General features: G+C 28.0%; 1 protein-coding gene across 2 annotated transcripts in view; it reads left to right on the forward strand.

The window, feature by feature from the left end:
• Positions 1 to 1,318: 1,318 nt before the first annotated feature.
• LOC126747943 (G-protein coupled receptor dmsr-1-like) overlaps positions 1,319 to 25,960 on the forward strand; it is a 518,114-nt gene continuing 493,472 nt past the window's right edge. For both annotated transcript variants that reach the window (XM_050456930.1, XM_050456925.1), the window contains exon 1: positions 1,319 to 1,485. The gene's annotated coding sequence lies outside the window, so the exon portion shown is untranslated. The remainder of the gene's footprint in view (positions 1,486 to 25,960) is intronic.

Consider the following 25,960-nt stretch of genomic DNA (forward strand, 5'->3'; position numbering starts at 1 on the left):
CATTTCTGCAGAACAGTCCTGTATACAGATGAAGCGATATTTACAAGGCGTGATATTACAAATCTGAGAAACCTGCATAGGTGGGAGTCAGAAAATCCAAAAGCTGTACGTCCTTGTAATTTTCAACATGAATTTTCTGTTAACGTTTGGGCTGCTTTAGTCGATGACTTGTTGATTGGTCCTGTTTTGCTTCCTGCAAGGTTGAATACGGACATTACTTTCAGTTTCTTATGGTAGAACTGTAAGGACTTTTGGAGGATGTCCCACTGAATTTCGTCTACACATGTGGTGGTGCACCGCATTTCGGAATTGCTGTCCGAAACTGAGTTAAAACCAACTATCCAAGATGGATTGGTCGAGGTGGTCCTGTTGCCTGGCCACCTAGATCACCCGATCACAATCCCCTTGATTTTTATTTATCAAGGGGTACATGAAAGATTTGGTGTATGCGCAAGTTTCAAATACAAGGGAAGAGTTATTGGACCGTATTCAACAAGCTGCTGAACAAATAAGGCAAAACAGGGGTCAAATACGGATAACTACGTCATCTGTTTGCTTATGGGCATAAGCCTGCATTCAATAAGGAGGTGGCCAATTTGAAAATAATATCAATCAATTTTTTTTAAATAAAATCATTTTTTATTTCCTTTACAAATTAATTTTTAGTATTATCTTCTAATAACATTCATGGCGTGTAACTTTGAAACAAATAAAAAGGGAGCTACAAGTTTTGCGTTTTTTTTTACTTAAAATGAAGCGTCTTTATGTCCCCAAAATTTGAACATAATAATACGGGACACCCTGTAATGGGTTCAAAGTCTAAAGGAATAAAGAAACTTATTTTTGCAACAGCTTATAAAATTGCATAGATAAGCTCGTAGTGAGCTTACGTGCTTATGTTATATTAAGCAAAACCGTATTTATAATAAATAATTTGGAAACAAAATTTAAATTTGAATTTTAAAACCAAAAAATTCAAAAAATCTTAATTTATTTGCTGAGTAAAGTGGTTTGTTCTTAAGAATAGCATCAGCAAATTCACTCTCTTGTTTATTTTCTCAACAATGACTAAAGAAAATATATTGTTTTTAGGCGAAATTCCTTAACTAAAGGAATGTTGGACCACATTTTTTTCCCAATTCAAACGTTAGAATCAATTTTTTTACCATTTTTAAGACTTTTTCTCTTACTCCCCACTCCGAACAAATGATCATCCACGAAGGACAAATAAGTTAAAATGTAATTTGCGTCTGCGCCATACCTCCAGATTCCACAATTTCTTGTTTTGCGAAAAACTTAACACTCCAGTTGAATCGGCGAAGCGTTTCGCACGCACACGCGACATTATAAACTACGAACCGACGGTTTTACGAAAACTTTTCGCGCGCGTTCCTGAAAGTTTCCTATTTTAAAAGTGGACTATTTTAATTTTTCTTCTGATTTTTTTGAAATCATACGATGTGAATTGGGATTTTGAATAAGAAGGTAAATTATTTTATATTTTTATATTTTCTATGTGGGTTTTCAAAATTCTAAAAAAAATATAGCAAAAAAAAAGTGACGTAATATCAGTGTTGTTCCATATAAAGTCATAAATAACTGGAGCAAAAGCGCGTTAATCCGGATCAAAATTGCTGTTTCCATAAGGTTTATGTTATATAGTTTATGGCGTGAGCAGCTCAGCCAATATTACTGCTTGCCGTCAACATATGGGGGTATTAATTCTTTAATATACCCGTATGTTATTGTTTTATGAAATAGTGTACTTTATTGCTTATTACAGTAGTTTCTTGTAGTTAAAAATTAATTTATTTACTAATTTTAACAAATATTTAAACTTAAATACCGCTAGAATGAATTAATTTATAAAAAAATAAATTATAGGATAAAAAAAAGTGTAGTCATTTTACGCTCGATAATATATTTTTTTAATTTTCAAATTTGATTTATTATTAGTGAAGTTACAGTCGACTTAATAGTCCTACTTAAAAAGTGCTTTTAAACAAAAATGAGATTGTATGTCCGTTCAGCATCAGTAATATTTTATGATATTTTATTCAAGAAATTTCTAAACTAGAAAAAAATCTTTTGGTGATAAAAATTAAATAAATTTTTGAAAAAAGAATAAAACAGAAAATTATAATTTTTCATCTATAACATGCTTTTTAAACTTGTTTTATTTTTAGTGAAGTTAGAGTCATTTTAGTAGTCTTGATTTTTAACTAAATTAAATATTTACAAATTTACAAAATTACAAAATTTAAACTAAAATATCGCTAAAATTAATTAATTTATAAAAAAAATTATAGGATAAAAAAAGTTCATTAATTTTACACTCGATAATATGTTTTTAAAATTTTGAAATTTGATTAATTATTAGTGAAGTTACAGTCGGCTTAGTTATCTTACTTAAAAAGTAATGAGAAAAATGAGATTGTATATCCGTTAAACATTAGTAATATTTTTAAAGTGAGATTTAATTCAAGAAATTTTTAAACTGAAATAAATATTAGTTAACATTTTGAGAAAAAAAATTAAAACAAATAAATTAAAATAATTTTTGGTCTATATCACGATTTTGAATTTTGAAATTTGTTTGATTATTAGTGGAGTTAGAGTCATTTTAGTAGTCTTACTTTTTAACTAATTTAATTATCTTTAGTTTTAATTAAATTTGATAAGAAATTTAATTCTTGACTGAACTTAAAATTCTATTATATGTGATTAAATTTTTTTCATTTTATTAAATTGAAGTAAACGTTCCTGGCGTTTTCTCGTCTTACCCTTCTATTTTTATTTAATTTCTTTAGTATTTTTTAATGGTTTCCTGGAACAAACTAGGTCTTAGTTGATTTAAAATAAATATATTATGTGTTGTACTAGCCGTGAATTTAAATCTTAAGATAACATAGGTGAGCCTTAAATTTTTGTAGAATTTAATTAAGTTCGTCGTATTTTAATAATTTGATTAAAATTTTTCTCGAATTTTTTAAAATTATTTATAAAAAAAATTATATAGGATAAAAAAGAAATTGAATTTGGTTTATTATTAGTGGAATTACAGTCGACTTAATAGTCTTACTTAAAAAGTGATTTTAAACAAAAATGAGACCGTATGTCCGTTCAGCATTAGTAATATTTTATGATATTTAATTTCAGAATATTTTAGATTAAAAAAAATTTGTAGTGATTTAAAAATTAAATACCTTTTTGAAAAAAAAAATTAAAACAGAAAATTACAATAATTTTTCATCTATAACATGCTTTTTAAATTTGTTTGATTATTAGTAAAGTTAGAGTCATTTTAGAAGTCTTACTTTTTAACTAAATTAACTATCTTTAGTTTTATAGGCAACATTGTTTTACTTATCTTCTTGCCAGATGCTATAATTTTTTACCAGTAGAAATGAGAGGTGTTATTCTAGGTAGCAACTCATTGGGATTGGTAAAAAGTAGGATCAAAAAATTTATTATCCTTCAAAATAGACAGCTTATTGATGGTTTGGTAAATATTAGAAATTAACATGTCCACTTATATTATGGTCCTTTAATTTTAATCTTGATCTGTGTCTTGCTTTGGTGCAGTACGGTAATAACAGTTTTTCAAAGGACTACAAAATACAGTAGTCTTTAGTTTGGTAATCCTGTTATAAAAATGTTTTGTTGAATTGTTTGATTTTTTTTTGTTTTGATTAGTTTTATGAGTTTTAATTAATTTTTATGCGTTGCAAATAGCATTGCAATTGCAATAGATTCATAGTTTAGATTGTTTGTTTTGTTTTGCAATTTAGGTTTATATTAAGGCGAAAAAAAATACCAGCAAGTCCTCGCACAGCGTGCTAGCTCCTGAGGGCTGGAAGCATTATGTATTTATTGTCGATGTTTATTAAATTTACTTGTATTTCTTTTGTTATATTGCATTTAAAAATAAACATTATAAGTTCCAATTAAATTTGATAAGAAATTTAATCCTTGACTAATCTTGGATTTCTATTATATGTGATTACATTTTTCTCGTTTTATTAAATTGAAGTAAAAGTTTCATTCCGGCCTATTGTTGTATTTTTATTTAATTTCTTTAGTATTTTTTTTTTTTTTTTGGTCTCTTGGAAGAAACTAGGTCGTGGTCGATTTAATATAAAAATCTTATGTCTTGTACTATCCATGAATTGAAATCTTAAGCTAACTTAGGTGAGCTTTGAATTTTTGTAGAATTTAATTAAATTCATCGTATTTGAATAATTTCATTTAAATTTTTCTCGATTTTTTTCCCCTTAAGTCTTGGATTTCTATTACATCTACTTAAATTCTTCTGATTTTATTAAATTTCTTCTTAATTTGGGTTATCTTGGAATGAAATAGATCGTAGTCTATTTAATATATTTTCCTTATGTTTTGTATTATCCTTTGAGTAAATATTTAATTAACGTAGTTGAGGCTTGAAGTTCTGTTAAATTTAATTAACTTTCTGTTATTTTATAAACTATACCTATATTTTCTTTGACATTAATTTAAAAAGGCTTGGATTTCTATTATTTTAAATTGAATTTTTCTGATTGTATAACATTTATTAAAATTTTCTCGGAAATTTAGTTCCTGTTAAATATCCTTAGATTTAAATAAATTAAAGTAATTCTTAGTCGACTTAATCAATAAAATAATTAAAAACGTAATTTTCTCATGTTTTATAATATCCTTGAATTAAAATTTTTAGCGTAAGTAAGATTTCAATTTCAATTAATTTTAATTAAGTTTTCTAGGGGGAATTAATTCTTTAATATACCCGTATGTTATTGTTTTATGAAAAAGTGTACTTTATTGCTTATTACTGTAGTTGCTTGCAGTTATAAATATATTTATTTACTAATTTTAACAAAATATAAACTAAAATATCGCTAGAATTAATTAATTAATAAAAAAAAAATATAGGATAAAAAAGTTTATTAGTTTTACGCTCGATAATATATTTTTTTAATTTTAAAATTTGGTTAATTATTAGTGGGGTTACAGTCGACTTAATAGTACTTAAAAAGTGATTTTAAAGAAAAATGAGACTGTATGTCCGTTCAACATCAGTAATATTTTATGATATTTAATTCAAGAAATTTTTAAACTAGAAAAAAATCTTTTAGTGTTCTAAAAATTAAATAAATTTTTGAAAAAAAGAATAAAACAGAAAATTATAATTTTTCATCTATAACATGCTTTTTAAACTTGTTTTATTTTTAGTGAAGTTAGAGTCATTTTAGTAGTCTTGCTTTTTAACTAAATTAAATATTTACAAATTTACAAAATTACAAAATTTAAACTAAAATATCGCTAAAATTAATTAATTTATAAAAAAAATTATAGGATAAAAAAAGTTCATTAATTTTACACTCGATAATATGTTTTTAAAATTTTGAAATTTGATTAATTATTAGTGAAGTTACAGTCGGCTTAGTTATCTTACTTAAAAAGTAATGAGAAAAATGAGATTGTATATCCGTTAAACATCAGTAATATTTTTAAAGTGAGATTTAATTCAAGAAATTTTTGAACTGAAATAAAAATTAGTTAACATGTTGAGAAAAAAAAAATAAAACAATTAAATTAAATTAATTTTTGGTCTATAACACGATTTTGAATTTTGAAATTTGTTTGATTATTAGTGGAGTTAGAGTCATTTTTTTAGAGAAATTTTTTTCATTTTATTAAATTGAAGTAAACGTTCCTGGCGTTTTCTCGTCTTACCCTTGTATTTTTATTTAATTTCTTTAGTATTTTTTAATGGTTTCCTGGAACAAACTAGGTCTTAGTTGATTTAAAATAAATATATTATGTGTTGTACTAGCCGTGAATTTAAATCTTAAGATAACTTAGGGAGCCTTAAATTTTTGTAGAATTTAATTAAGTTCGTCGTATTTTAATAATTTGATTAAAATTTTTCTCGAATTTTTTAAAATTATTTATAAAAAAAATTATATAGGATAAAAAAGAAATTGAATTTGGTTTATTATTAGTGGAATTACAGTCGACTTAATAAATAGTCTTACTTAAAAAGTGATTTTAAACAAAAATGAGACCGTATGTCCGTTCAGCATTAGTAATATTTTATGATATTTAATTCCAGAATATTTTAGATTAAAAAAATTTTGTAGTGATTTAAAAATTAAATACCTTTTTGAAAAAAAAATTAAAACAGAAAATTACATAATTTTTCATCTATAACATGCTTTTTAAATTTGTTTGATTATTAGTAAAGTTAGAGTCATTTTAGAAGTCTTACTTTTTAACTAAATTAACTATCTTTAGTTTTATAGGCAACATTGTTTTACTTATCTTCTTGCCAGATGCTATAATTTTTTACCAGTAGAAATGAGAGGTGTTATTCTAGGTAGCAACTCATTGGGATTGGTTTAAAGTAGGATCAAAAAATTTATTATCCTTCAAAATAGACAGCTTATTGATGGTTTGGTAAATATTAGAAATTAACATGTCCACTTATATTATGGTCCTTTAATTTTAATCTTGATCTGTGTCTTGCTTTGGTGCAGTACGGTAATAACAGTTTTTCAAAGGACTACAAAATACAGTAGTCTTTAGTTCGGTAATCCTGTTATAAAAATGTTTTGTTGAATTGTTTGATTTTTTTTTGTTTTGATTAGATTTATGAGTTTTATGAGTTTACTTAGTTTATTGAGTTTACTTAAATTCTTCTGATTTTATTAAATTTCTTCTTAATTTGGGTTATCTTGGAATGAAATAGATCGTACTCTATTTAATACATTTTCTTTATATTTTGTATTATCCTTTGAGTAAATATTTAATTAACGTAGTTGAGGCTTGAAGTTCTGTTAAATTTAATTAACTTTCTGTTATTTTATAAACTATACCTATATTTTCTTCGACATTAATTTAAAAAGGCTTGGATTTCTATTATTTTAAATTGAATTTTTCTGATTGTATAACATTTATTAAAATTTTCTCGGAAATTTAGTTCCTGTTAAATATCCTTAGACTTAAATAAATTAAAATAATTCTTAGTCGACTTAATCAATAAAATAATTAAAAACGTAATTTTCTCATGTTTTATAATATCCTTGAATTAAAATTTTTAGCGTAAGTAAGGTTTCAATTTCAATTAATTTTAATTAAGTTTTCTAGGGGGAATTAATTCTTTAATATACCCGTATGTTATTGTTTTATGAAAAAGTGTACTTTATTGCCTATTACTGTAGTTGCTTGCAGTTATAAATATATTTATTTACTAATTTTAACAAAATATAAACTAAAATATCGCTAGAATTAATTAATTAATAAAAAAAAAATAGGATAAAAAAGTTTAATAGTTTTACGCTCGATAATATATTTTTTTAATTTTAAAATTTGGTTAATTATTAGTGGGGTTACAGTCGACTTAATAGTACTTAAAAAGTGATTTTTAAGGAAAATGAGACTGTATGTCCGTTCAACATCAGTAATATTTTATGATATTTAATTCAAGAAATTTTTAAACTAGAAAAAAATCTTTTAGTGTTCTAAAAATTAAATAAATTTTTGAAAAAAAGAATAAAACAGAAAATTATAATAATTTTTCATCTATAACATTCTTTTTAAATTTGTTTTATTATTAGTGAAGTTAGAGCCATTTTAGTAGTCTTGCTTTTTAACTAAATTAAATATTTACAAATTTACAAAATTACAAAATTTAAACTAAAATATCGGTAAAATTAATTAATTTATAAAAAAAAATTATAGGATAAAAAAAGTTCATTAATTTTACACTCGATAATATGTTTTTTAAATTTTTAAATTTGATTAATTATTAGTGAAGTTACAGTCGGCTTAGTAATCTTACTTAAAAGGTAATGAGAAAAATGAGATTGTATATCAGTTAAACATTAGTAATATTTTTAAAGTGAGATTTAATTCAAGAAATTTTTAAACTGAAATAAATATTAGTTAACATTTTGAGAAAAAAAATTAAAACAAATAAATTAAAATAATTTTTGGTCTATTTATTAGTGGAGTTAGAGTCATTTTAGTAGTCTTACTTTTTAACTAAATTAATTATCTTTAGTTTTAATTAAATTTGATAAGAAATTTAATTCTTGACTGAACTTAAAATTCTATTATATGTGATTAAATTTTTTTCATTTTATTAAATTGAAGTAAACGTTCCTGACGTTTTCTCGTCTTACCCTTCTATTTTTATTTAATTTCTTTAGTATTTTTTAATGGTTTCCTGGAACAAACTAGGTCTTAGTTGATTTAAAATAAATATATTATGTGTTGTACTAGCCATAAATTTAAATCTTAAGATAACTTAGGTGAGCCTTAAATTTTTGTACAATTTAATTAAATTCGTCGTATTTTAATAATTTGATTTAAATTTTCCTCGATTTTTTTAAATTAAATTATAAAAAAAATATATAGGATAAAAAAGAAATTGAATTTGGTTTATTATTAGTGGAATTACAGTCGACTTAATAGTCTTACTTAAAAAGTGATTTTAAGCAAAAATGAGACCGTATGTCCGTTCAGCATTAGTCATTTCAGAAGTCTTACTTTTTAACTAAATTAACTATCTTTAGTTTTATAGGCAACATTGTTTTACTTATCTTCTTGCCAGATGCTATAATTTTTTACCAGTAGAAATGAAAGGTGTTATTCTAGGTAGCAATTCATTGGGATTGGTTAAAAGTAGGATCAAAAAATTTATTATCCTTCAAAATAGACAGCTTATTGATGGTTTTGTAAATATTAGAAATTAATATGTCCACTTATATTATGGTCCTTTAATTTTAATCTTGATCTGTGTCTTGCCTTGGTGCAGGACGGTAATAACAGTTTTTCAAAGGACTACAAAATACAGTAGGTCTTTAGTTTGGTAATCCTGTTATAAAAATGTTTTGTTGAATTGTTTGATTTTTTTTTTGTTTTGATTAGTTTTAATTACTTTTTATGCATTGCAAATAGCATTGCAATTGCAATAGATTCATAGTTTAGATTGTTTGTTTTGTTTTGCAATTTAGGTTTATATTAAGTACTAGCTCCTGAGGCCTGGAAGCATTATGTATTTATTGCCGATGTTTATTAAATTTACTTGTATTTCTTTTATTATATTGCATTTGAAAATAAACATTATATGTTTCAATTAAATTTGATAAGAAATTTAATCCTTGACTAATCTTGAATTTCTATTATATGTGATTACATTTTTCCCGTTTTATTAAATTGAAGTAAAAGTTTCATTCCGGCCTATTGTTGTATTTTTATTTAATTTCTTTAGTTTTTTTTTTTTTTTTTGGTTTCTTGGAAGAAACTAGGTCGTAGTCGATTTAATATAAATATCTTATGTCCGTCCTGTACTATCCATGAATTGAAATCTCAAGTTAACTTAGGTGAGCTTTGAATTTTTGTAGAATTTAATTAAATTCGTTGTATTTTAATAATTTCATTAAAATTTTTCTCGATTTTTTTCCCTTAAGTCTTGGAATTCTATTACATCTACTTAAATTCTTCTGATTTTATTAAATTTCTTCTTAATTTGGGTTATCTTGGAATGAAATAGGTCGTAGTCTATTTAATATATTTTCCTTATGTTTTGTATTATCCTTTAAGTAAAATATTTAATTATAGTAGTTGAGGTTTGAAGTTATGTTAAATTTAATTAATTTTCTCTTATTTTGTAAATTGTACTTATATTTTCTTGGACATTTATTTAATAAGTCTTGGATTTCTATTACAACTAATTGAATTTTACTAATTTTATTATATTTAATTAAATTTTTTTGGAACTTTAGTTCCTGTTAAATATCCTTAGATTTTTGTTAAATTTCTTTAGTGTATTTTGGCTTACAAGGATTAAAGTAATTCTTAGTCGACTTAATCAATTAAATAATTAAAAACGTAATTTTCATATGTTTTATAATATCCTTGAATTAAAATTTTTAGCGTAAGTAAGGTTTCAATTTCAATTAATTTTAATTAATAAGTTTTATAGGGGGAATTAATTCTTTAATATACCCGTATGTTATTATTTTATGAAAAAGTGTAACTTATTGCTTATTACAGTAGTTGCTTGCAGTTATAAATATATTTATTTACTAATTTTAACAAAATGTAAACTAAAATATCGCTAGAATGAATTAATAAAATAAAATTATAGGATAAAAAAGTTTAATAATTTTACGCCCAATAATATATTTTTTTAATTTTTAAATTTGATTTTCAAATTTGATTTTAAATTCAATGTGATAGAATTTTTCCCATTTAATTAAATTGAAGTTAACGTTTCTGAAGTTTCTTCGTCTTATTCTTGTATTTTTATTTAAATTCTTCATTATTTTGGGTTATCTTAAAATGAAATAGGTCGTAGTCTATTTAATATTTTTTATTATTCTTCAAGTAAAATATTTAATTAATGTAGTTAAGGTTTGAAGTTCTGTTAAATTTAATTGAATTTTTCTGATTTTATTAAATTTAATTTAATTTTTTTGGGACTTTAGTTCCTTAGATTTGTATTCAATTTCTTTAGTGTATTTTGACTTTCAAGGATTAAAATAATTCTTAGTCGACTTAATCAATAAAATAATTAAAAACGTAATTCTCTCATGTTTTATAATATCCTTGAATTACAATTTTTAGCGTAAGTAAGGTTTCAATTTCAATTAATTTTAATTTTCTTAACTAATTCTTGGATTTCTAATAAATTCATTTCTAATAAATTCAATTTTTTAAATTCTTATTAAACTTTCTTGGAATTTAAGTTTCCTTTGCTCATCCTTGATTTTTATAAGAATTATTTAGTATTGTTTTAGGTTCTTGAATTAATATAGGTCGTAGTTGATTAATTAAAATTTTCTTGTGTTTTTTATTAACCTTTAATTAAAATGTTTAGTTTACTTAGGTAAGGTTTGATTTTCTGTTATTATTAATTAGATTTCTCTAATTTGATCACTTTTAACTAAATTTTCTTGGAAATTCAATGTTCCTAACTCGGATATATAATTAATTTAATTAAATTTTTTTTGATTTTATTAAATTTAAGTAAATTTTCTTAGAATTTCAATTTTGGCTTATCTTTGGATCTTTGGATCTTTGTTAAATTTCTTCAGTAATTTTTGGTTTTCTAGATTAAAATAGTTCCTAGTCGATTTATGTAAATTTTGGTATGTTTTTGGTTCTGGTAATTTTAAACAAAAAATGTAAGTTAACTTAGGTGAGCCTGGGATTTCTGCTAATTTTAATTAAATTTTCCTGATTTTATAAAAGTTTTCTTCAGTTATCTTTGTTTGTTTGTTAAATTTAATTAAGTTTTTATCTTTTTTCAATTTTAATTAATTTTAGTTAAAGAATCAGATTATGCATATATATACGTTAGATACTAGTAATATTGTCAGATTCCTAATTTAAGATACATTTAATGAAAACATATTGTTTTTTCAACAAATATTTTTTTGATGAATCAAAGTTTGAATTCAAATATCTCGGAATCAGAATAATTTTCGAAAAAAATTGTGGAACAATAAAAGTTTTATAAGTTTATGTTATGCAGTGCTTTCATTTCAAAACTATCCACCCTTAATAACTTTCCTAAAAAAAAAAAAAAAAAAAACACGTCAAATTAGATATACAGGGGGACGTTTAATTATGCATTTACTAAAGTTCTGTCAATCACCTCCTCACCTCCAGCTAACTTCACTTTAATATGTCAAATAGGAACCTCCATCGTGTGATACATCATAGTAAGCTGCATAAAATTCTCTATTCAACAATACAAAAAAAAAATCAAATCGGTGAATGTGTAAGCAAATAGTTAGCGAAAATGTCTAGAAATAATGAATATTTTATTTACGCCAAACTTTGGTATTTTAAATGAATACTTTTAGTGTGGTACCTACATCATTTTAAAATTCTTACATTTTTTATAATAGATCATCAAAAAAAACTACAAGCAATTTAGAAGTTAAAATGTGTGGTAACAAACAGTACATTTAGTTCAAGCAAATTATTTATTTTTTTAAGTAAAGAATGTGTACCGTTATTTGCGAGAAAAAAGAGTGTCTTCAAATTTTTTGCAAAAATCTTTGCAGCCTTATAGCTTTGTATGTGTATTTATTTCACTTATATTTTTTGCGAAACCTACCTAATAGGTACAAAAAAACACTGCAATATCTTACATTTTTAAGGCGTTTAAAAAGCAGGCGATTTATTATTGTTAAAACTGTCAGTTTGGCGCGTGCAATTTTTCAATTTTAGTTAAAACAGTGAGTTAATAAAATGATGTATACGCTAGCCGAAAGAATAGAAATAATTTTCCTTTATGGAGCTCAAGATCGGTGTGCTCGCAGAACCGCGAGAGCATTTAATGAAAGGTATCAAGATAAAAATGTGAGCCATAAATACGTATTAGAATTGATACGAAAATTTGAAGAGACGGGATCGATTTGCAATAAGAAAAAATATGAAAATAGAGTTGTCAATGAAGCATGCCAAGTTGAAATACTAGGACAATTTGCTATGGATCCAAGTTTGTCCATAAAAGGCCAAAATTAACAAATATTTCCACTTGTTCCGTACATAAAGTTTAAAAAAAAAAAAGTTCTTTCCTTATAAAATTCATATTCTTCATGAACTCGGAGAAGATGATTTTGATAGGAGAATTCAATTTTGTGAAGTGATATACCAGCGAATTGACGACGATCCCCATTTATTGAAGAACATTTGCTTCAGTGTCGAATCGAGCTTTTTTTTTTAAATGGCCTGGTGAACAGACATAACTGTAGATACTGGGATAATGAAAATCCGCATGTTTTTCGGGAAGGCCATACCCAATATCCCCAAAAAATTAATGTTTGGGCAGGAATTTATGGGAATGAAATAATCGGGCCATTTTTTTTGGAAAAAAATTTGACTGGCGAAATTTATTTAAACCTTTTAGAAAATGCAATATACCCTTCCATCATCCAATCTATCGAAAATCAAGTAGATCAACATGGTGCTATATTATTGAATGAAAATAATATACATTTTCAGCAGGATGGAGCTCCCGCGCACTACACCTTGGTAGTTCGAGAGTGGCTTGATGAAAATTTTCGAGAAAAGTGGATTGGCAGACGTGGTGCAATCGAATGGCCTGCGCGGTCTCCGGACCTAACCCCACTAGACGTAAGGAGTTTGAAAATAGGCTTTTTTATTGTCTTGCTAATAACGGCGCGCATTTTGAACATTTAATAAAATAAATTTGTTAAACTAATTAAATTTGTTTTTCTACCCTACCGATTTATACTTTAATTGCTTCTTGGTCAATCAATTTTATTTTTTTTTACAACCATTGATAGCATAATGAATGCCCTTTAAAATAATGTATCACACCATGGGGTAGCCATTTGACATATTAAAGTGAGGTTAGCTGGAGGTGAGGAGGTGATTGACAGAACTAATTTGACGTTTTTTTTTTTTTTTTTTTTTTTTTAGCAAGTTATTAAGGGTGGATCGTTTTGAAATGAAAGCACTGTATAACATGCCATTTTGCTTTTCGAACTTAGTTAAATAGTAATAAAAATATAGTAATTTTTGTAGTCTTATTTAAAGGTGGTTTTATTAAAAAATAAGACTTTATATCCATTAGATATTATGTAATTTTTAATTCGAGAAATATTTAATTTAAAAATATTGTTAAAAAGAATCTTTTACATATGAACGGAACTTTCTTTAATAATAAATTGAAATATCTTGAAATAAGATAATTTAAAAAAAAGCCAAAGTTTTATAATTTTATGTTTTATAACTCACCGGTTGGAGTTGACAATTTTGTTAAGTTATGATCATTTTAGTAATCTTACTTAAGAAGTGGTTTTGTTGAAATCGGACTATATATCTGTTATCTAATTCACGATACATTTAATTCACAAGTCGTGTTTTCTAATGAATCTTTTATTTTATGAATCGGATTATAATTCACTTTGAATTCTAATATCTCGGAACCGGACCACTTTTTGAAAAAAAAATGTAAACAATAAAAAGTTTCATAATTTTTTTATTCTATAACATAAAATTTGAATTTTCTAATTTAGTTAAATATTTATGTCATTACAGCCATAATTACATCATTAAATTGTAGTGGTTTTGATGGAACATCAGAGTATATATCCGTTTAAGCCTCGTTTCCACCGGAGGAACAAATAGCAATATTTAGCAACATTTTTGTTGCCTTCTTGTTAGTGAATTTAGGAACTTATTAGCAACAAATGTAAACTTTTTGTTTCCACTGACAGAACTTTTTGTTTCTGGCGGTTTCTGGTAACTGAAAGAGAGCAACTTAGTGTTTGCACCGCGGATGATAAACATGGATCAAGATGATGAAATAGCTGCAGCAGCGGCGGCCTATATAGTGTTATCGCCAAAAAAGAAAAAAAGAAAGCACAAATATTGGGTGAAACCAAGTCTCTGTGATAGAAGTGAATATGGTGGCATGCACCTACTCAATGCATTAAAAAAAGACGATCTACACATAGGAAAAATTTTTTTACGAATGTCCAGCACCGATTTTGAATGGTTATTATGTCAAGTTGACCCAAAAATACAGAAAGAAGATACCAATTATAGACAAGCCATTTCACCAATGGAACGATTGCTGCTCACGCTGCGATTTCTTGCAACAGGCGATTCTTACCATTCCTTGATGTACTTGTTAAAAATTTCAGTACCATCAATTAGTAGAATTATACCAAAAATATGTCGAGTAATCGCTGAAGTTCTGAAGGATAAACTTAAGGTAAGTAGATACCTCGGTAAATATACAGCTTTTCAATCAAATGACATAATGTAATGAGTAGGCATTTTACTAAAATTTTAATAAAAACTCTTTGAATTGTGAGAAAAAAATTAACGAGATATTCTACTTAAATTTTAAATAAAAAAAATTCTAATTAGAAAATTAAAGAGATATTCTATTTTACAAATAATGTTGCATCAGTAATGTACATCAAGTCCTGCATCTGACATGGCCAGACGTATCGCATCAGATATGGATGATTCTTGAAGATTACTACAAGGCTGCTTTTTTTTTGACAGTGTCGTGTTGTTTGTCTCTGTTTGAGGAAGATAGTTAGTTTCATATGAGCTATTTGGTGATTGCATAGGTGTGTGTATTGTTGGGCTGGTGTAACAGAAGCATTGGAACTGGATGAGTAATAGTTCTGGTTATCTGAATAATATCTTGCTGTGTTGTTATTGGCCGAAGATGTATGCCAACCTTGATATCATGGAAATGGCCGATCATATCTACCCATAGAGGCTTCATACAAAATATTAGAGATTAAATGCTCTACCGTGTTTTTATCATTTTCATTTTGAAGATTTTCGATTTTACAGGCAACTAAGTCGCCGAAAATTTGAAAACGATTACTTGGCTTTTTAATTTGTAGCTGCTTCAGCACTAAATATGCCTCTTCCTGTCGTTCGTCAGTTTCCACCTCAGCTTGTCTTTTCTTACATTTCAGTGTTTTTGGACTTTTAAAGAGCTTAGTTCCCTGTTTACTTTTTTTAGTGCTGCTTGTGGAGATCTGGTTCTGCTGTCATCAGTCTTTGTAGATGTTTCAGTAATAATAGCAACGGTTTTGTTCTGATTGTCGACGTCATTGTTCGCCTCTCCAACAATCAAAAAAGAATCGTTTAATTCATCTGCCTCGTCTGCTATATTGGAATTTTGCGATTTAACTTCCCCGCTGTCCGTCCACTGCTGCCTGACCCATCATCTTCACTATGAAAATTAAAAGTTACCCCCTTAAACATAAAAATATTAAATGGAAATGTCTAATTTGTAGTACCTTGTTTTAACTAACCAAAGCTAAATGAATATGAAATACAAATTATATTTATAGTGAGAGAAGTTTTGGGTAAACAAATTTACCGATTTTTTTATTTTTCAGATGCCTCAGAGTAAAAAGGAGTAGCTTATTACGTGACATCAATTCGCTAATCTTTGGAATTTTCCTAAAGGTGCCGGGGTAATGGATGGCAAACACATTATGATACAAGCACCAAAACATAGTGGCAGTGAATTTTAGAATTACAAGTCCTTCTTCAGTGTACTGTTATTTATTGTGGCCAACGCAAATTATGAGGTGATGTATCTTAATGTGGGCAGCCAAGGTCGTATATCCGACGGTGGAGTGTTTGACAGTACTTGTTTCAAAAAAATGTTATATGAAAATACGCTCAATTTGCCTGAATTAGAACCATTGCCAGGAAGAACCAAAGCTGTTCTGTTTATTTTTTTAGGAGATGACGCTTTTCCCCTATCACCAAACTTATTGAAACCTTACCCTGGCACTCAAAAGAAAGGTTCCTCAAAACGAATTTTTAATTACCGCTTATCACGCGCTAGGCGTATTTCTGAGAACGTTTTTGGAATTATGTCTGCCAGGTTCAGGATATTAAGAAAACCCATGCTACTTGAACCCGAGAGAGTTGAATTAGTTATTGCTGCATGTGTATATCTCCATAATTTTCTGAGAAGGAGTTTACATTCCCGAAAATCATACTCACCTCCTGGCACCTTTAATTCTGAAGATAAAGATACGGGCAAAATTATCCCAGGTTCTTGGAGAAAAGAAATAAACAGCAATATGTTTGCATCACTGCAAAAACAAGCACGTAATTCAACGTTGGAAGCTAAATAAGTTCGAGATAAATATGCTCAATATTTTATGTCACTCGAAGGAATGGTTTCATGGCAAAATAATTTTTAACTTTGTATAAAAATTACAAATAAAAAAATACGTATCTCATTTGTAGTTATTCCTTTTTCAGTACATTTTCTAACTTTGTTCCTGCCCGCAAGAAACAACAAGACTTCATAAGCAAACCACTTTGATATTTTTTCTTTCTCCATAGAATTGTGCAATAATATTTTTCAATTTTCTTTTCACTTCTTCTATATTTGAGCCTGTTTTTTCTGCCAATGTTGTCCAAGCATCGTGTTTCGTATTTCTACATTTATACTGGGCGTGCTTTGTATTCCATTAACACTCACAAAGCTTATAGTTTTCGATTAATTCAAGCATTAACTCATTTGTCCACATAAACGGCATTTTTCTATTTATTTCACACGTCCGACCGACTATAAATTATTCGACATTCGCCGTCGAGCCGCACTAGACAAAAACAAGTTACTACAAGTTGCAGTATCTGTTTCCACTCAGACAACAATATGTTTCTCTTCCCTGTTGTTACCGAATTTCTTTTGAAGTTTACCGCTAAAACTGGAAACCACCAACAATCGCAAACATGCAACATTTGTTGTCGAAACAAGAAGAAATACTTAGAAACTTTGAGGAACTTTGGGAAACATTTTTAAGCAACGAGCAACAGAAACACAATAGTTCCTTCATGTTTCTCCGGTGGAAACGTAGCTTTAAGATATCACTAGTATTACTCGATTTAAGGGAGGTTTAAAACTAAGATGGCGGATCTTTTATAAACGAATCAAGTTATATTCAATTTTGCTTTATGACATGCTTTTTATATCTTTCGGTTTGAAAGTAGGAATTACATTACTATTATCTTATTACTCTTATCAAGGAAATCCTATTAGTAGTTAAGCAGATTATGTAGGAAAGTTGTTTAATTAGCCACCTCCTTAGACCTAAATTTGGAGCCTGTTACTGGCGTTAAATGCGTGAGCTTTATTTTCCTAAATAGGGGGTAGACGCCATTTTCTTTTTAAAAAAGTTTAATTTAGAGTGGTACCTTGATTACCTTACATACTTTTTATATAAAAAGTGTGGTTAGATATTTAATTTTTATTAGTCCCTCAATTAAATAAAGTAGAAGTTGTTACGTCACTGGACTATTTAATTTAAACACGCCTATCTCCATGTTATCGTTTATCCCTGAGCCAATCAGATGCAAGAGAAGTTAGGATCAATATAGGCGTACTTTAAAATGTTAGCTGTTCATAAATTTTTTACTTATTTCTTTTTATAAAATACTTAGATAATTAAGTTAATTTCTTTACAGATGATGACGAACGAAATATTAATTTTCTCAACTAATTAGGATACTTTAATCAAGAAGCAGCTCATGAATGGTCTTAATTGCTTATAAATTGAAATAAGCGTCAAAAATGCACGCATATTTTTACCCTTTTTACCTCAAAGGGAGCATAATTTAATGCTATTACAAAAGTATTAGGCGCCTTTGAGCTTTTGCGCTTTAATAAAAAAAGAATTTCAAGGGTTCGTAAAAAGTTGACGACCATTACGATGTTATTGATACAGTTTAATTAATATCGCTTTCCTTTATTTTAATAAACGAGCCAACGTTTTTTTTTAATTTTTTTTTTAAATGAGATAAGTACGCTAGTTATTCAAAGACCAGAAAATTTCGATGTAAGTCATTTAATTAAAAAAAATACATGTTCCTAAAAATACAGTGGTGCCCTAAAAAATACTTTTACAAAATATTTCTTATTTATTATACGTTTATTTCTTTTTTTGTTATTCTTAAGATAAAAACTAAACATAAAAAAAAAACTAAAAAAATAATGTAAACCAATTGTATTGTATCTGACTTATTTATCGGAATTTTTGCATTTTTGAACGCATTATTGTTACAAACGTTGCTATACTCCAAATTTAGCAAATTTGTCAACATATTCATCCTTTATTTGATACTATTTTTTTAAATTTTTGTATTTTTTGGTATAACTTTTAATTTAAATTACGTCAAAATATGGAGTTTACTTTTATTGAGTATGCAGATATGCATCTTATGTATGGTTTGGTGTCTTGTAATGCATTGGAAGCAATAAGATTGTACGAAGAAAGATTTCCCAATCGCATTATTCCGGATCAGAAAACATTTCAACGTGTTGATCAACGTCTAAGGGAAATTGGTAGGTTTCTATTTTCCACTTAATGAGGTAATACTATTAAATTTCCTTAATACAATTTTAGGATGTTTTGAAAAAAAAAGAATAATGGTGGTCGGAGAAGAACAGCACGTACATTGCAATTGGAAGAAGAAAATATTCTAGACTCTGTAGCTGACACTCCTACAACGAGTACTCGAAAATTAGCCGGCTCAGCTTCATTAGTCCAAAACAATTGTACATATGGTACTTTAAGAACAACTGTTGTACCCATATCACTTACAAAAAGTGCCCAGAGATTTTGCTCCTAGAATAAACTTCGCAAACTGGCTCTTAGATCAGCAGCGAAATAACCCTAACTTTATCAGCACGATTCTTTTTACGAATAAAGCAGGGTTTACCAAAAATGGAATTGAAAACTTACATAACTCGCATGTATGGGCTGATGAAAATCCCCGTGATACTATTATTTCTCATCATCAACATCAATTCCAATCAATAAATATCTGGGCAGGAATTATTGGCAATTTTTTGATTGGGCCATTTGAACTGCCACCACGTTTAAATGGAGAACTTTATTTGGAGTTCCTCCAGAACAATCTTCCAGATTTATAAGAAGATTTACCCCTTGCAACCCGCCGAGATATGTATTTTATGCATGATGGAGCCCCACCCCATTTTAGCCTTGCTGTAAGACACCACTAACTTAAATAATACTTTTGAAAACCGTTGGATAGGTAGACAAGGGCCTGTTGCTTGGCCTCCTCGGTCTCCCGATCTAACGCCATTAGATTTTTATCTATGGGTTCACCTCAAAACCTTGGTGTATTCCACCCCAGTCGATACTCGGGAAGAACTGCTCCAAAGAATTACATTTCATTGTGATAATATAAAAAACAATCTTGGGTTATTGTGGCGAGTGCAGCAGTCCTCGATTTGTTGTGCCCGCGAATGTGTTAGAGTTCACGGAGCCCACGTCGAACCTACTTATGAAGTTTTTAATAATTAATTGTTTATTGCTCGTATTGAAGAATTTAACTTTTGTTTACATATTTGGTTTTTGGTATTTTTTTGTAAGTTGTTTTTTTTAATTTAAAAACATACACTCATCATAGGTTCTTTTTTTATTATTTTGTAAAAGTATTTGGCCACCACTGTATTTTTAGAAACATGTATTATTTTAAATTAAATGACTTACATCGAAATGTCTCTGTTCTTTAAATAACTAGCGTACTTATCTCATTAGAAAAAAAAAAGCATTGGCTCGTTTATTATTTTTTTTCTCCAAAACAGTTTATTTTATCAATAATGAACAAAAGGACCTTTTTTTAGCCTAGGGTTCAAGGTATCCAAATTTATTTTTTTTAGACTTTAACATACAGGGTGTTAAAAATATACGCATTAAAGTGTACAATCTAGTCCGCCCCTGGTAAAGTAAACAAGGTAACTGTATTTTAAGGATGTCATTTTAAGAAGTCCCTAATAGTGTTCATCACCTAAAATTTTTATTAAATTCTACCGGGTAGTTTAAAAGTAATTTATAAAACACCAATTTCCAGCAGCGTCCTTTAGGAGGCTGTATCTTCGTAAAGAAGGCCTGTAGGAATTTTTTTTATAGGAACGTTCGGTATTATTTTTCGATGTTCTACCTGCATCCGAGAGATTTCCCATATGAACCGGGACACCCTGTATGCTTTTTAAATAAGGTTTTTAATATGGGTTTCAAAATTTAATTCAGTATCTATTACTACCCCTAAATTACGCGCTTCTTTGCAGAATTCAAGCTTTTTACCATTTATTTTTATATTACTAACAACTGAAAATATATTTGTACTTTTTTTTCGGCCAAAAAATATAAGCTTAGACTTTGATGAACTAAGTTTTAAAGAGTGTTCCTGTGAAATGTTTGTTATTATTTGAAGATCCCTGTTTATGTTTTCTATTGTTTGATTATGATTTTTAATATTAAAATGACAATAAAGCTGAGTGTCGTCAGCGAACGCTTGAACTTTACGACATTTAATAAAAATACAATTTCAAGGATTCGTAAAAAGTTCACGATCTTTTCAAGATGTTTTCATAGAGGGCTGGAATACACAGAAATTCATATTTAAAGCATTAAATGCAGGAAAAAAATATATAGGGGTGTTTACAAAAATAACTAGATATTTGTACTAAAGCATTCAAAATTTCTTACAGACAATTTAGAACTAGTTAGCAGAATTCGCAGCTGAAGAAGAAATAGCAGCTATTAGATCTGAGCAGCTTGAGTATATGAAATAAGGAATTTTAACTTTTCATTAACTAAAGTTGATCTTGAAACGTCACTGCACTAATTTAAACTGCTAACGTTTATCAGTGACCCAATTAGATGCAAGAGAAGGTGGGATCAACATAGGAGGGCTTAAAATATTTCGCTGTTTAATAAACTATATCAAATGAACTCAATTTCAAAAAAAAAATGTTGGCTTAGCTAAATTTCCATGGACTGGTAAGCATAATATAGAGACTGAACCTCCACAGATCAATTATCCGCAAAACAACTTAATTTTATTCGCTAAATTTATTGGATGTCCATGCCTAAGGAATATTTTAAACTGTACGTCCTCGATTATCATTTTCAATATGTCCATGAGACAAATTCTCCCAGGCGGTGCACGTTATACGGGAATAAACTGAGCTGTCTCGTTCACTTTTTTTCATCAAATCTGAAATTAGCTGACAAGGCTCTCGATATGAGTAAAATCCAATTTATAAGTTAATTAATAAACTGTTGAGCTTTTGGCGGAATAAAATTCAATCCAGAAACACTTTCCTGTATGTTTATGCGATTTATTTTAATTTTTTTTTAAATAGAGGTCTCAGAAGGATGTGGACTATAGGTAGATTTATAACTGCCCAGACGTTAACGAACCTATACAATGTTTATATTTATTTGACCTGTAAAATAAATTTCAATTTATCGAAAAAAATTATTATTCTGTGCGATGAAGATTAAGAGAAAAATATAGATAAGACCTTAATATTGTTAAAAACCAGTTGCGAACTATATTCGGAACTAGTAACCATAATTTAGAGATACTTATTAGATCAGAGCCACTTGAAATCCCCATTTAAACTCAATTTTCTTTTAATGTAAGTAGAGAATATAGAAACATATTTTTTTAAATCCTCATAATCAACAATTAGTTAAATAAAGCAGATAATAAATCGGTTGCAAGAGGAGTTTCAAATCTTAAATTGAAGAATTTTTTAAATCTTAGTTGTTAATATATTTTTCACTAATACAAAAATTATTGTAAAAAAATATTTAAATAATTATCTAATTTTTTTACAGATACTGATGAACGAAACATTAGTTTTCCCAGTTAATTCGCATACTTTATTCAAGAACCAGCTTTAAACGATCTTAATTGCTAATTAATTATACTTTTTTTACCTTAAGGGAAGCATAATTTAATGCGATTACAAAAGCATTAGGCGTCTGTGAGCTTTTACACCTTAATAAAAAAACAATTTCGGGGGTTCGTGTAAAGTTCACGATCACGACCATTAGTGCGCTGTTTTTTTAGATTTTTAAAAAGAATATCCATTTTCTTTATAATTTATTATTTAGGGACTGATTTAAGGGTTAAATTATTTACTGCCATGAATATATGAAATACATAAAAAATGGCATTTAAAACGTACCGACGAAAAAATATGTAGGCGTGTATAATAAAATAACTCGAGGTTCGTACTTAAGTATTCAAAATTTAATATAGACAATTTCGAACTGGTAAGCAGGATTTTAACATTTATTAGAACTCAACTGCTTGAAATTCTCCATATAAAGCAAATATAGGGAATTTAACTTTTAAAATCTTTATATTAAAAACTTCATTGAAGAAAGTAGACTTTGGTACGTCACTGAACTATTTAATTTAAACCCGCCCATTGCAATGTTAACGATGATCTGTGAGCCAATTAGGTGCAAGAAAAGGTAAGATCAACATAGGCCTGCTTAAAAAATTTCGTTTCTAAATAAACTGTGCCATATAAACTCAACTTCAAAAAAATTTTATTGGTTTATCAAATTTTGTTGCAATGATAAGCATAAGGTAGTGACTGAAACCCATAACGGAATCTCCAAAAAAACCTAAATTTTCGTCGTTAAATAGATGATGTCCATCCTTAGGGAACATTTTAACATATACGTACTTGGTTTTAATTTCCAATATGTCCATGAGACGAGCTCCCCCAGGAGGTGCAAGTAATACGGGAATATACTGACCTGTCTCGTTTACCTTTTTTCATTCAATTTGAAAAAACTGACAAGGCTCTCGATATGAGTAAAATCCAATTTATAAGTTAATTATTAAACTTCTGGGGAAATAAAATACAATCCGGAAAGTTTTCTGCATGTTTGTGCGATATATTTTAATTTTTTTTAAACGACCTCCGAACAATCGGTGGTTTTATAACCATCCACATATTTACGATTACAATTAAATTTTGATTATTAAAGCTTTACCGCTTTTATATTTATTTAAGCTGTAAAATAAATAGAAATTTATCGGAAAACGTATTCTGTGCGATGCGAAGACGAAGAAGAAAAGTATGTAGATAAAGGCTGAATGTTGTTAACAACTAGTTCCAAAGGGACGCTTCAACCCCTTCAGAGACTATTACTATAAAAGCGTGTAAAGAAGCTTAGAAGAGCTCTAAAAAATTATCTGCTTGATTTGATTTGAAAGTTTTAGCTTAGTTAAAGTTCGACGTTTAACATAACGATTTCAGAGAAAGTATTTTTGTCTTGGAACTATTATAAGGAGAACATTTCTCATATACCTACGTATTACCTTATTATTTTTGCTTTTGTTTTATTTTCTGCTTCTTGTTTCGTCTATTTTGATCCTGTTTTATTTCAATTATTATTTTTTGGTTATTATAGACTAGTAAACAGAATTTAGTTACACTTATTAGATTTGAGCAGTTTTAAGTCCCTATATAGGCTTAATTATCGTGTAAATAGTAAATATAAGGAATTTAACTCACTTAACTGAATGTCACTGAACTATTTATTCTAAACACGCTTATTACCATGGTAAAGATTATCTATATATGAGCCAATTAGTTGCAAGAAGTAGAAGAGGGATCCAATTTAGAAGTTAATTAATAAACTGTTGAGCTTTTGGGGAAATAAAATTCAGTCTAAAAATATTCATGTATGTTTGTGCAATTTATTTTAATTTTTATTTTTCTTTATTTTAAGTCCTCAGAACTAGGTGGACCACAGGTGGATTTATATTATTTATATTATTATTTCTTTTAGCATCCAGACGTTAATAATCTATATATATATAAAAGAGTTTGTCCTGACTGACTGACTCATCATCGCAGAGCCCAAACTACAATAGCTAGAAACGTAAAATTTTACCAACGGGTTCCTTTTATAATGTAGGCACTGGATAAGAACGGATTTTTCGAAATTCCACCGATAAGGGGTAAAAAATGGGAAAATTGTTACCCGTGACCTCGAGAACTAAGGGGGCGTGGCTTTGGAGTTTGAACGGAGACTGCCCGCATATAATTATAATTATAGCGCGATAAATTATATTATATTAATCGCGCCCCTTGACCTCAAGAAAAACGGCGTGGCAATTGTGGGTTGCATGAACTATCAATGAGGCGAGGCTTCGGATTTTATTATTGTGTATTGTGGGTTGCATGTACAATCATTGAGCCGTGGCTTCGGATTTTATTTTTGTGTATTGTGGGTTGCATTTACTATTATTGGAGGCCTTCTTCGACTTTTCTTTTATTTTCACGCGATCAACGCCGCGGGCATCTAGTTATCTATAAAACGTTTATATTCATTTGACCTGTGACATAAATTTCAACTTATAAAAAAAAAACCTCTGTGCGATAAAGAAAAAGAGAAAAATGTAGATATGATCTAAATGTTGTTAAAAACCAGTTCCGAACTGTATTCGGTCTCAGTTTTCGTTCAATTTAAGTAGAGAATATAGGAACTATAACGTTTTCAATTTTTATAGTTAACAATTATTTAAATAAAGCAGAATATACGTCATTGAACTATTCAATTCAAAAAACGCATATCGCCATTTTAAAGTTTATCTTTGAACCAATTGGTTGCAAAAGAAGGTAGGATCAACATAGGGGTGCTTTCAAATCTTAATTGTTAATTTAAATTTTTTCACTAATGCAAAAATAATTGTTGTAAAATATTTAAATAATCATCTAATATTTTGCAAATATTGTACCTAGCAAAAACCCTTTTTATTTTCTTATTTAATTAGTAGTTATTACTTTATTCAAGAAGCGGCTCTAAACGGTCTGAATTGCTAATAAATTAAAGTCGGAATTCGTATTTTTGCCCTTTTTTTATCTTGAAGGGAGCATACTTTATTGCGATTACAAATGTATTAGGTGCTTTTGAGCTTTACTTCAAGGGTTCGTAAAAAGTTCACAACCATTAGTACGATGTTTCTTATCAATTTTAAAAGAATATCGCTTTTATTTATAATTTTTTAAGGGTTAAATTATTTACTGCCACGAATATATGAAGTACACCGAAATTCTTATTTAACAACTACTAAATACAAGAAAAAAATATATAGGGGTGCCTACAAAAATAACTGAAGATTTGTACTAAAGTTTTCAGAATTTATTATAGACAATTTAAAACTAGTAAGCAAGATTCAGACACTTTTTAGATCTGAGCAGTTTCAAATTCTCCATAGTGGATATAGGGAACAAGGGACTTATTCTTTTAACCTTTGTATTAAACAATTCATAAAATAAAGTAGACCTTGGTACGTAACTGAACTAATTAATTTAAAAACCCGCCCATTATCATGTTTTGTGAGGCAATTAGATGCAAGAGGTGGTAGGATCAAGATGGGCGCGCTTAAAAAGTTTCGCTTTTAAATAAACTGGTGCAAATAAACTATATTTCAAAAAGAAAGAAAAATGTTTAAGCTAAATTTCTATGGGTTGCTAAGCATCAGGTAGAGACTGAACCCCTACATAACGAAATCCCCCAAAAAACTTAATTTTCTTGGTTAAATTCCTTTGATGTCCATCCCTAGG

Source organism: Anthonomus grandis, chromosome 2 (genome assembly GCF_022605725.1).
Source record: "Anthonomus grandis grandis chromosome 2, icAntGran1.3, whole genome shotgun sequence".
In the NCBI taxonomy this organism is placed as follows: Eukaryota; Metazoa; Arthropoda; class Insecta; order Coleoptera; family Curculionidae; genus Anthonomus; species Anthonomus grandis.